The sequence below is a fragment of the Balaenoptera ricei genome, chromosome 10 (assembly GCF_028023285.1).
Source record: "Balaenoptera ricei isolate mBalRic1 chromosome 10, mBalRic1.hap2, whole genome shotgun sequence".
Lineage (NCBI taxonomy): Eukaryota > Metazoa > Chordata > Mammalia > Artiodactyla > Balaenopteridae > Balaenoptera > Balaenoptera ricei.
Window position 1 is genome coordinate 83,911,687 of NC_082648.1, and position 12,022 is coordinate 83,923,708.

Consider the following 12,022-nt stretch of genomic DNA (forward strand, 5'->3'; position numbering starts at 1 on the left):
CTAGCTCAAAATAATCTTATTCTTTATCCATCATCTGCCTTTTCCTTCTTTGGCAGAGAGGGTTGGGAACTGTTTTCCAGGCAAAATCCAGGCCCTGTTTTCTGGTGTTTCCATGGCTCACCCCCATGTACTAGTGGGGCTGGCCATCCATTTGGTCAGTTTTTGTATTGGATGTCAATTCTAGCATCTGCTCAGCTGAATTTTAGAATACTCAGTTCTTCCTTTAACCTGGAAACCTAATGCCTCTACTCCAAGTCCAGAGCAAAGAGTTGACTCTTCTGTCCAATTTCTATCAAACCCAGCTGGAAAATGTTCTATGTGGACATTAGCTTATGGACATGCAGTCAGTCCACCCTTGTAGCCATGCTAGGTTTGATCCCTGCACCAAATTGGACCACCTGTCAACTTGAACCACATTCTACTTCCTCTCATACAGATGATAAAGCAGTGGTAGCAGCAACTACCACATGACATTGTTAACTACACCCCAGAGACCAGCTAAGGGCCTGACGTGGATTATCTAATCCTCACAACCACCTTGTAGAGGAGGAATTATCATCCCCATTTTATGTGTGAGAAACTCATGATTAGTGAGATTGATTAACTTGGCCAAGTTCACACAGCTAGTCAGGGGCAGAGCCAGGATTCAAACCCAGACCTGACTTTAGATAAGACAGTGTTTTGTGCCACTGGGCTGTCCTGCCTTATTGCTTTCATGAGTCTGTTGGTGTTCTGCCTCCACTTTCACTGAAGGACCCTCTGAGGAACCATCTTGTGTTTTGGAGATTCAGCATATGAATGTTGGTGAAGACACCATCACACAATATCCCCTCCTGGAGACCCAGGACAAAAAGTTCTTTCACCATTGCATCAAAAAAATCCCAAAAAACCTAGAAGTAAACCTACCTAAGGGGACAAAACACCTGTACTCCGAAAACTGTAAGATGCTGATGAAAGAAATTGAAGATGACACAAAAAGATTGAAAGATATACCATGTTCTTGGATTGGAAGAATCAATATTGTTAAAATGACCATACCTCCCAAAGCAATCTACAGATTCAATGCAATCCCTATCAAATTACCAATGGAATTTTTCACAGAACTGGAAAAAAAATTTTAATTTCTGTGGAAACACCAAACACCCCAAATAGCCAATACAAAAAAAAAAAAAGAGAGAGAAAGAAGAACAGAGCTAGAGGAATCAGGCTCCCTGACTTCAGACTATATGACAAGCTACAGTAATCAAAATAGTATGGTACTGGCACAAAACAGATACATAGGACAATGGAACAGAATAGAGAGTCCAGAAATAAACCCACACACTTGTCAATTAATCTACAACAAGAGGCAAGAATATACAATGGAGAAAGGACAGTCTTTTTTCAATAAGTGGTGCTGGGAAAACTGGACAGCTACATATAAAAGAATGAAATTAGAATATTCTCTAACACCATATACACAAATAAATTCAAAATGGGTTAAAGACCTAAATGTTAAGACCGGTATACTATAAACTCCTAGATACTATAAAATTCCTAGAGGAAGACATGGGCAGAACACTCTTTGACATAAATTGCAGCAATTTTTTTGGGGGGGTCCATCTCCTAGAGTAATGGAAACAAAAGCAAAAGTAACAAATGGGACTAATTAAACTTAAAAGCTTTTGCACAGCACAGGAAACCATAAACAAAACTAAAAGACAACCTACGGAATGGGAGAAAAATTTGCAAACAGTGTGACCGACAAGGGATTAATTCCAAAATATGCAAACAGCTCATACAGCTCAGTATCAAAAAAACCACAAACAACCCAATCAAAAAATGGGCAGAAGACCTAAACAGACATTTCTCCAAAGAAGACATACAGATGGCGAACAGGCTCATGAAAAGATGTTCAACATTGCTAATTATTAGAGAAATGCAAATCAAAACTACAACGAGGTACCACCTCACACCAGTCAGAATGGCCATCAACAAAAAGTCTACAAATAATAAATGCTGGAGAGGGTGTGGAGAAAAAGGAACCCTTCTACACTGTTGGTGGGAATGTAGATTGGTGCAGCCACTATGGAGAACAGTATGGAGGTTCCTTACAAAAACTAAAAATATAGTTACCATATGATCCAGCAATCCCACTCCTGGGCATATATCCGGAAAAGACGAGAACTCTTATTTGAAAAGTTACATGCATCCCAATGTTCATAGCAGCACTATTACAATAGCCAAGACATGGAAGCAAACTAAATGTCCATTGAGAGATGAATGGTTAAAGATGTGGTACATATATACAATGGAATATAACTCAGCCATAAAAAAGAATGAAATAATGCTATTTGCAGCAACATGGATGGACCTGGAAATTATCATACTAAGTGCAATCAGACAGAGAAAGACAAACATCATATGATATCACTTATATGTGGAGTCTAAAAAAAATGATACAAATGAACTTATTTACAAAACAGAAATAGACTCACAGACATAGAAAACAAAATTATGGTTACCAAAGGGGGAAGGAGGGACAAGTTAGTAATTTGGGATTAACAGATACACGCTACTATATATAAAATAGATAAACAACAAGGACCTACTATATAGCACAGGGAGCTATATTCAATATCTTGTAATAACCTATAATGGAAAAGAATATGAAAAAGAATAGATATATACGTATATATATATAACTGAATCACTTTGCTGTACACCGGAAACACTGTAAATCAACTATGCTTCAATTAAAAAGAAAAGTTCTTTCAGAATCACTCTCATTGAAGTTTTGTCTTCTGAGAGGATGGGGTATACTCACCCAAGAAATATCAAGCATATAATGACTGTGTTTTCCTACTTGCCTTGACCTCCAGGAAGCTCAGAGCCAAATCTGTGGCTCAGTTCTAGTAACTATGTAGAATTCTGTGGTTTGCAGGTTGATGTTAAAACTTTCCCCTGGGTCTTGATCTTCCTTTTAGTGTGTATTTTCCCTACTTCAGATCCATGTGTATCTATCTATATTTTCAGATTTAACATACCTATTCATGTAGGCTGCCTTAAGTCCTTTATGGAAGGAGGCATAGTATAAATGGTGGTTGTTTGTTCACTTAAACATTTATTCGACAGCTTATTTTGTTTAACCCATTACTGAAAAAATGGCTGACAAGGTACATCAGACACGAGTCTCACATCATCTGGTGAAAGTGACAAAAAGGGAAGTGTGCTGAGGAGAGAGAGGACACCACAGGGAGAGAGGCCGTGCTGGCTTAGGCTGGGAGGCTGCTGTTTACAAGTGGACCATTCTGATCTGTCTGCAGGCACTTTCCATTAGCAATAAAAAAAACCATAAAAACCAAAAAAACACCACATTTTAGTGACTAAAATTGAAGGAACAAATAATTGTATTCCATAGTCTCAGAAAGCTACAGGACCTGAATATCCTTTGGCTCCTGGGGGCCAGCAGAAGCAATTCCTGAGGTCGGCAGAGGCTATCCGCACCTGAAGAGGGTGCAAACAGACATTCAAGGGAAAAAGGGCTGTATCTGTGCAAAGAAGCCTGGGGTGTTAAGAGGAGCCTCAGAGGTCTACTACACCAGTGTCAGTGAGTAAAGACCACGCCTGGATCACCTGCATGGGCTACGTCTGCCCTGGGCTGCCTGCCTCTGTACCTATCACTGCCACTGAGGAGATGGCACTGAGAGGGGGTCTGGTCCCGGTGACCTTTAGGTCCCTCTCCACCTGGGAGCTCCAGGGTTCTCTGATTAGACGCTGTTGTCTGTCTTTTACCCAACCAACAACGGCTCCAGTTTAGAGATGTATGTACAGCTGATGCCATGTTAAATAGTAGCACATTCCCCAAAGGCTGGACTGCAGGTCTCAACAATCCACCAGCCAGTGCACAGAGGTGCAGTGACCACGGGGCTGGCTTCCACCACAGGGGATGTCCTCACAGCAACGCTCACCCCAAAACTATTCTAAATGGCCAAGTATTTTGTCTATTATTAAATGGCTTTTATTCTTAACAATATGCCCGTTCCCCACCTCTCCGTTTGCCTGGTGAGTTACTGCTCAACCTTGAAGATGCACCTGGGGCATTACGTCTTCCAGGAGCCTGCTCTGAATCCCCTTCCCCGACACCCCAGGCTGCGCCAGGTGCCCTCCTCAGGTGGGCACAGCTCCACTGACTGTAAAGAATTTATTAGGATTTTCTCTTTATAGGTCCAAATCCCCCAGCCGGCTGAGCTCCTTGAGGGCTCTCCTCTCATTTGACTGCGTCTCTAGGGCTTAGGACATATCAGGTGCTCAATAAATGTTGGAGGAACTGAAAAAAGGACGCTGCCCGGTAGGTCCCTAAGATAAGAGGACTTGCACCCCAAGGGTAAGATATGGGTGCCTGTGGATGGCCACAGCGCATTCTTCCCTTCTATCTTCTCTCCACAGGTAGATCCTGGCTGAACAAATGCTGAACCAGTGCAGGGCATGCCCTTTGGGCCTAAAGATAAAGGAAAGTGTTTTCAATACGGGTCTATGGTGGGGCCTCCAGAAAGAAGCCACATTTCTCCTCTGGCTGTATTTTGCTTGTACATCTTGTTTTTTAAGAGGCAGGGTAGGTTTCATCTACCACTTGCTTCACCCACGTCTTGAGGCAAAAATAACTGAGAATATTCTGGCCATATTCACAGAATTCATTGACATTCCTTAGCTCTACCTACTTAGTTCTCTCAAGTACAAGTCAGAGATTAAGTCTTGATAGATTATATTTATAGAAACAAATACTGCCCAATCACAGGTCTTCAGCATTTAGAAATAAATATTAGGCATTCTGCTAAGATGCCTACCTAGTCCAGGGCTGACACAGCAACTGGATAAAATGCAGATAGTTTCTTTAGGGCTAATTCCAGCTAACTAAAAGAATCATGAAATTAATATTTCTCTCTAAATATAACAGGGGTACATGTAGAAATTTTTGAAAATATGTAAAGAAGAAAATTAAAAATCACCTGCAAAATTCTACTGCTGGGATATAGCCACTGCTACATTTTGGTTTCTTTTCCTTTTACATTTGTATATATCCACAAATACTTTTATAAGCTATATGAATATTTATGTGAATTTAAAAACAAAATTAGAATGATATTTAAGTGCAGTTTCATGAGTTGCTTTTTCATGCAACATTAAATCATGAATGGTTTTTGCGTGCCATTAAATGGTCTTCAAAAACCAGATTTTTAAAGGTGGCAGAGCATTTCACTGCATCTGCTAAGGTTTCACGTCATGCCTCACCCCAAGTACATGAGTGCCATCAGCTCAGTGAAAGACTAAGAAAGGCTTTCTTATAAAGTTCCAGGTTCTCCGTGGCAATCACGTACTCACGCCTGGTGGTCGCCTGTCCACATGGAACCACAGTCTACAGTGCCGGGACAGCAGACCTCTCACACCCATGCTGGAGGGGCTGGCCTGCCAGGGCAGAAGGGGAACACAATCCATCTTTGTCCTGTTACTTGGCAGGGACTTGGGGAAAGGGTGTGCAGAAGAGAGACTTGCTGGATTTCAACTCCTCGCCGTTCTTCAAAAGTAAAAGCTCCTAGCGGAAGCTACGGTAAACCCTTCGCCAACTTGTGATGCCTCCAAAGGGGCATTTATCACATTCAAGACCCTTCTTACCTACCAAATTTTAACCCTTGTTGAAAATCTTTCTCAAATGGACAAGACAGTTGATAAAAATGACTTGTTCTCTGCTTATGGCAGATGACTAATGCCTCACCTCATCTTTCCAAAGTGCATGAATGAATTGTCAGGCCTCCAAGATGCCCACATGTTCATACAAACTCAACGTTCAGCTTCCAGCCCCTGTGCCCCTCCTCTGGGAGCCCTCCCCCAGCTGGGGCCAGCAAAACTGCAGGAGAGCACGGGCAGGATTTTACTGCAACCATTCGTTATGTCCCTGCTTCTCCCTCTGAACTCGGACATCCTGGAGAGCAGTGCGGTGTGCCTGCCTCATGGCAGGCACTCAATAAATGCAGAAATGTATTTGATACAGACTTGGACTCTTCCCCTCAGGTGTGGGATACCGCCGCAGCAAACGTATGTTGTAAACCGAAAACTGGGACATAAATCCTCCCACAGGTCTGACGAGAAAGAACATAACCACCCCCGTAACCGCTGTTGCTGCTCTCCTGCCCTTAGAAGCTAAGACTGACTGAACACCACGTGCTGGACATGGACGTGTGTCATCTCACTTAATCCTTACGGTAGCCCTAGGCAGCGGGTACTGCTGTTATCTCTATTTTACAGATGAGGAAACTGAGGATTACAGGCATTCTTGCCCAAACTATGAAACTAAGAAGTGCCGACCTGGGATTCAAAACCAGGCTGATTCTAAAGGCGTCACCCCTAGACATGACATTTGATTTTCAGTTCTTTGGGAGGGGGCTATAATGAATATGTGTACGAATGCTGCAAAACAACCTGTGGAAAAAAATCAGAATGACTACTTTCTAACTTCATAGAAAATGGGATTGATTTAAAGCCCTGTTAACATCCATCTGCCTCACCCCTCAAAAAAATAGGGATGAAAGAAAAAAAGAGTGACTATTATTCTCTTAATATTCACCCACCTTTGGCTTTATGGCTTAGTTAATTCTCAACGATTTATGCCAATGGAGAGGAGGTATGGATAAATGTAACCCAGCAGTGTTAACCTATTTTTTTGGGGGCGGGGGAGGAGGTGGTATATAACGGCCATAGGACTGGGAGTGCTGCCGTGGTTTTTTTTAATTTTTATTTATTTGGCTGCACTGGGTCTTAGTTGCAGCATGCGGGATCTAGTTCCCAGACCAGGGATCGAACCCAGGCTCCCTGAATTGGGAGCTCAGAGTCTTAAAAACTGGACCACGAGCGAAGTGCCATTTTTATTCAATCACTCCTGCCACTGACTTGATGAGTTTCAGGTGCTGCAAGGGGCCAGGGAAAGGCTTCTACTTAAGTGTAGGTTGCTACTTTGTACGTGGGAGACTAGCCAGGGAAAGTGTTACAGTCCCATCTTAAGGGCTCTATGCACTTTAGCATTTTCTTACATTGCCATTTATTTTCATAGTATCATAGTCCAACAGGTTGAGGGCCATTTTCAGGTGGAGAAAATGAGAAACAGAATGAAAGAGACCACCTAGCTCCACATACAGTATTAATTTCATTGTCAGAGGTCAACTAACATCAATGATAACAGAAGTTCTTTTGCACTTGTAAATTCCCACTCTGTGGGACAATCTCTGCAACATAAGCCATAAGTACTTTCGGTTCAGAACACCACGCTACTCCACGAAAAGAATCTCTGAGTTTAAGAAAGGGAGAAATGGGTGAAAGTGGTCAAAAGGCACAAACTTCCAGTTATAAGATAAATAAGTCCCAGGGATGCAATGTACAGCATGGTGACTATAGTTAACAGTACCGTACAGGCATACCTCGTTTTATTGCACTTTGAAGATATCGCTATTTTAAAAAATTGAAGGCTTGTGGCACCCTGCATTGAGCAAGTCTACTGACTCCATTTTTCTGATAGCATTTACTCATTTTGTGTTTCTGTGTCCCATTTTGGTAATTCTGGCAAGATTTCAAACTTTTTCATTATGATTATATTTCTTACGGTGAACGGTGATCAGATCTTCGATGTCACCATTACAAACAGATTATGACTCGCTGAAGGCTCAGATGATGGTTAGCAGTTTTTAGCAATAAAGCATTTTTAAATTAAGGCATGTACATTGCTTTTTTAGACATGATGGTATTGCACACATAACAGGCTACAGTACAGTGTACACATAATTTTTATATGCACTGGGAAACCAAAAAATTCATGTGACTTGCTTTATTGTGATATACGATTCATTGCAGTAGTCTGGAACAGAACCTGCCGTATCTCTCAGGTATGCCTGTATTGTACATTTGAAAGTTGCTGACAGAGTAGATCTTAAAGTTCTTATCACACACACACACACACAATGTGTAACTATGTGAGGTGACGGATGTTAACTTGTGCTGATCATTTTGCAGCGCATACATATATCAAATCCTTATGCGGTACATCTAAAACGAATACAGTGTTATATGTCGATTTTATCTCAATAAAACTGGAGAAGAATAAAGGGCTCAGGAATCTCACTTTCATTAAACTGATCATGACAGAGTGGTTGACTCTGGTGTTCTTCTTCCCCTGCGCTTAGGTTTGCTGGTACCTAGTGATGGAGAAGGACTATAAAATGCTGTCCCCCTGCTGACCACGGTTTCCTGCATTTTGTCATCTCTGTTTCTCCAGTTTAGATCCTTTCACGGCCCACATTCAGCCAAGAAAGCACAGGAAAGAGGGAGCCTCGTCTCCCCCACGCACCGCCCACCGGCATCAAGACTTTGACATTCTCTACACATTCCACAACCAGTCTAAGCCGTATACACTGAAGGTGACAGAATTTGGGAGTTGCAAGTAAGAGAAAACTGAGCATGGCTAAAAATATCAAAGACTGCAAACATGTTCTTTATAGAGAAGTGAGAGTTAGCCAGGGTTTAGCGGCAGTCATGGCTTTTAATGCTATTTAAACAAAATAAACCTTTCATATTTTAGAACTAGTGAATGAGGTCCCTCCCAGATTTTTAAAATAAATCTGACAGTCCCACAGAGAATGCATCAAAATCTTTCTAATCTACCTATCTCCATTCTATGTCCTAGAAATCTAGACTGAGTGAATAATACATAGAAGATGATAGTTGCCAAATGATCTTGGTTATATCTATCTCTTTCCTATGGTGGCCTTTTAAGGATGATCACTGCAGCCTTGGGCTCTGGTGGCCGCTGAAATACCCATTCTCCCTCTTGTCATCTCAGCGGCATGGATTTCCCCTTCATTCATTTGAGATAAGAGTGGAGAAGAGAGAAGCTGAATCCGTTGTTTTAAGCCTTATAACTCCTGGTCTTGTAACACATTCTTTTTTCCTACACAGCCCTACTCTCTTCCCCCAAGTTTTCACTGCCTGGAAGGTGGAGGCTGGGCAGCCTCTTGTTCTGTAGTGGATGAGATGTGTCCCACTGGGGAGATGACTAGAAATCAGCTGCCACCAGCTGATTCTAGACTAGTGAGTCTAGAATGCAGAGTAGGTCTGGAGCACGCCGGTAGGTACATACTGGCTTTTCTTGGGAACGCTAATTCCCTTTCTGCTCTAGTCTTTTAAAATTTTCATCTACCTGTCATTAAAAACAGAAAATATCACAAGCTGAATTTAGCATAGATTCTAAGTCATGGAAACAAGCTTAGAGAAGATAAAGCGTAACATTTCCTGAAGTGTGTTCTGCAGCACGCCACCTCCGTGAGAAGCTCTCCCCAAAAGAGGCTACCACGGCCAAATGAACTTGGGAAACCAGGGTCACTCCACCCCCTCCCGGTGTCTGAGCCTATTAAGGGCTCTGCAAGGTCCCAGAGTAAAGGAACTATGTTAAATTCACATGCTCCCTTCCAAGACCACAGGATTTCTATGGGAAAAATGCTCTGAATTTCAAATCCAACTCTCAGTAAACTGGAAACCTCCTAGATATCATTGGGTTTTCTTGGTGATAAGAAATATTCATAAAAACTTCTTGCGACCCATAAAAGATCTACAAGGTCAAAGTAGCAATAACTGCAATTAAAAATGTACATGTACTCATACACATCAGCTGAAAGACTACATGTATACTTAAGGTATTCTTTTCTTTTCTTTTGCCATTTGGGCAGCCTGGGGGACTGATTCATACCAAAAGAATTTTAAAGCTTCAAGACTGGACCGAATATTGAACTACCCTACATAAAGATACAAAATCCATGCTCAAAGAGGTTTTTTTTAGTGCAAGCAAAGCTTGGTGCATCTCAAAATTGCTCGAAGGCCCACGTCAAGGCTGGTGGCCTTTGTTACTATTTTTGAAGTTAGACAAACTGTTCACCTAGAGAGGATTAAAATGGTTGATTTGTGGTGTAAGATGCAAATCCTCTGGAGCTGAAACCAGACTCCTAACCTAGTGAATGTCTACATTAAATCAAACATATGGATGAAAAGACAAAAGGTGAAGCAATTCTCCACTCGTTTTCCAAATGTATCAGGAACATCATGTTGATCTTAAAACTAAACAGTTGACTATTTTTTCCCCACATTTCACTTCTGTATTCTGGCGTCACATATACACACACTAAAAAACTCAAGAGGCCAGATGGCCCACGGGTATCATTTTTAGCTTATTGTTCAATAGAGAACAATGTTTTGGATACTCTTATGAAGGCAAATTATATATTACTCTAAAACCAATTTAGAAAGAAATGCTGCAATACCCAAGGGAAGGGTGGAATTCATCCTGACAATACTGGAATACTAATGGTGACATTCAATGAAAACACTATATAGATGCAATATACCAATAGAAGGCCTACAGAGTCTATGCTTTCTTTCTATTGTTTCTATTTTATTTATTTTTTTCTTCTATTTTTTTCAATTCTTTCACAAGGGCAGTGGGAAAACTTCGGACCATAAGTACACTTCTAGAAAATCTATCTTATGTCTTTTAGCAGAAAAAGTCCAGGCTGTGAACTGTGAGGTCAGCAGGCAAGGAGAGAGAAGAGGTGGTGCGGGGGAAGCTAACAATGAGCACACATTATTTATGAACGCTCTACAAACGTTCCTTCATTTCAATCCCAAAGAAAACCTGTAAGGTACAATCCCTGTGCCTGTTTTACAGACAAAGGAAATCAGGACTCAGAAAAGTCCTGCAACTCTTCTAAGACCCGGGAGCAGGCAGCGAGTTGGGATGTGAACCAAGGCAAGTCCCAGAGGAAGGTGTATCACGCAAACCAAGATGTATGTGGATAGAATGGAATTTCGCTGTTTTAAGAAACAATTGCGGGACTTCCCGGGTGGTGCAGTGGTTGGGACTCCGAGCTCCCAATGCAGGGGGCCCGAGTCTGATCCCTGGTCAGGGAACTAGATCCCACATGCATGCTGCAACTAAGAAGCCTGCATGCTGCAACTAAGGAGCCCACCTGCCACAACTAAGACCTGGTGCAACCAAATAAATAAATATTTTTCAAAAATGCTACAAAAAGAAACAATTGCATTTCACAAGAATGGCAAGTTATGTCTAAGGCACCAGAAACCTAATGCTGACATGGCTTTAATCAACACTGTTGATCCCATGCAAACAAACACATCCAGAGATATCTAGAGCAGCCTTTGAGGGCTTGGCTTTGTGGTCCTTACTGTTAACACAAACCACCTGTATATTATTCTCCTCATGCCTCTTAAAATAGATAAAAAAATTAAAGGCACATAGCATTCTTTCCTGTTTTCAATCTTCAAAACTTGAAAGGGATGGGCCACATGCAGCCCGACACAACGTTCTGGGCATGAGCCTAACATCCCTTAGGATGGGGTAAATTCTGGGTTACTGCGGTCCTTGGTCCATGGGAGTTTGTCAGAACTAAAAACGATTGCTTCAAGCAGTCTTACCCATGACATTGAACTGTGGGCTGGCCTCTCAAGAATATATTATACTGCAATTTCTGTGTAATTCTTTAAACATGTGTATTTCAAAACTTGAGCAGAGCAGAATTGTCAAATTAAAGTGACATTTTAGAATTCTTCTGATTACAAATTATTTCATGGTTGTAGCTGTCTCTGTTCTGTCTGCTTCAGATTTAGAATGCCCAATGTACTACAATAGAGTTATCCTCAAGCAATTTGTACCATCTTGAAGGTATAAGAAGGAATACTTTTTATTTTCTAGAATTGCTTCCATTTTCCAAGTTTGTAATATATGGGCTAGTTTTTAGACTTAATGACAAATAGGACTATAGGTAGTGTAACACCATAAGGACGTCATTACAAGACTAACTTCTGAATATGGGCCATATTCAAATGGACCAAACCTTGCTGTTCCCAATTATTATTTATAAATGTCTAATTTAACTACTATTCAATATAGAAAACCACAAATATTGTATGAGGCACTGAATTTATTTTTCCT

General features: G+C 41.3%; 1 protein-coding gene across 7 annotated transcripts in view; it reads right to left on the reverse strand.

Annotated features, from left to right (window-relative positions):
• ANKS1B (ankyrin repeat and sterile alpha motif domain containing 1B) overlaps positions 1 to 12,022 on the reverse strand; it is a 1,156,005-nt gene that overhangs the window by 16,712 nt on the left and 1,127,271 nt on the right. The gene's annotated exons all lie outside the window — the stretch shown is intronic.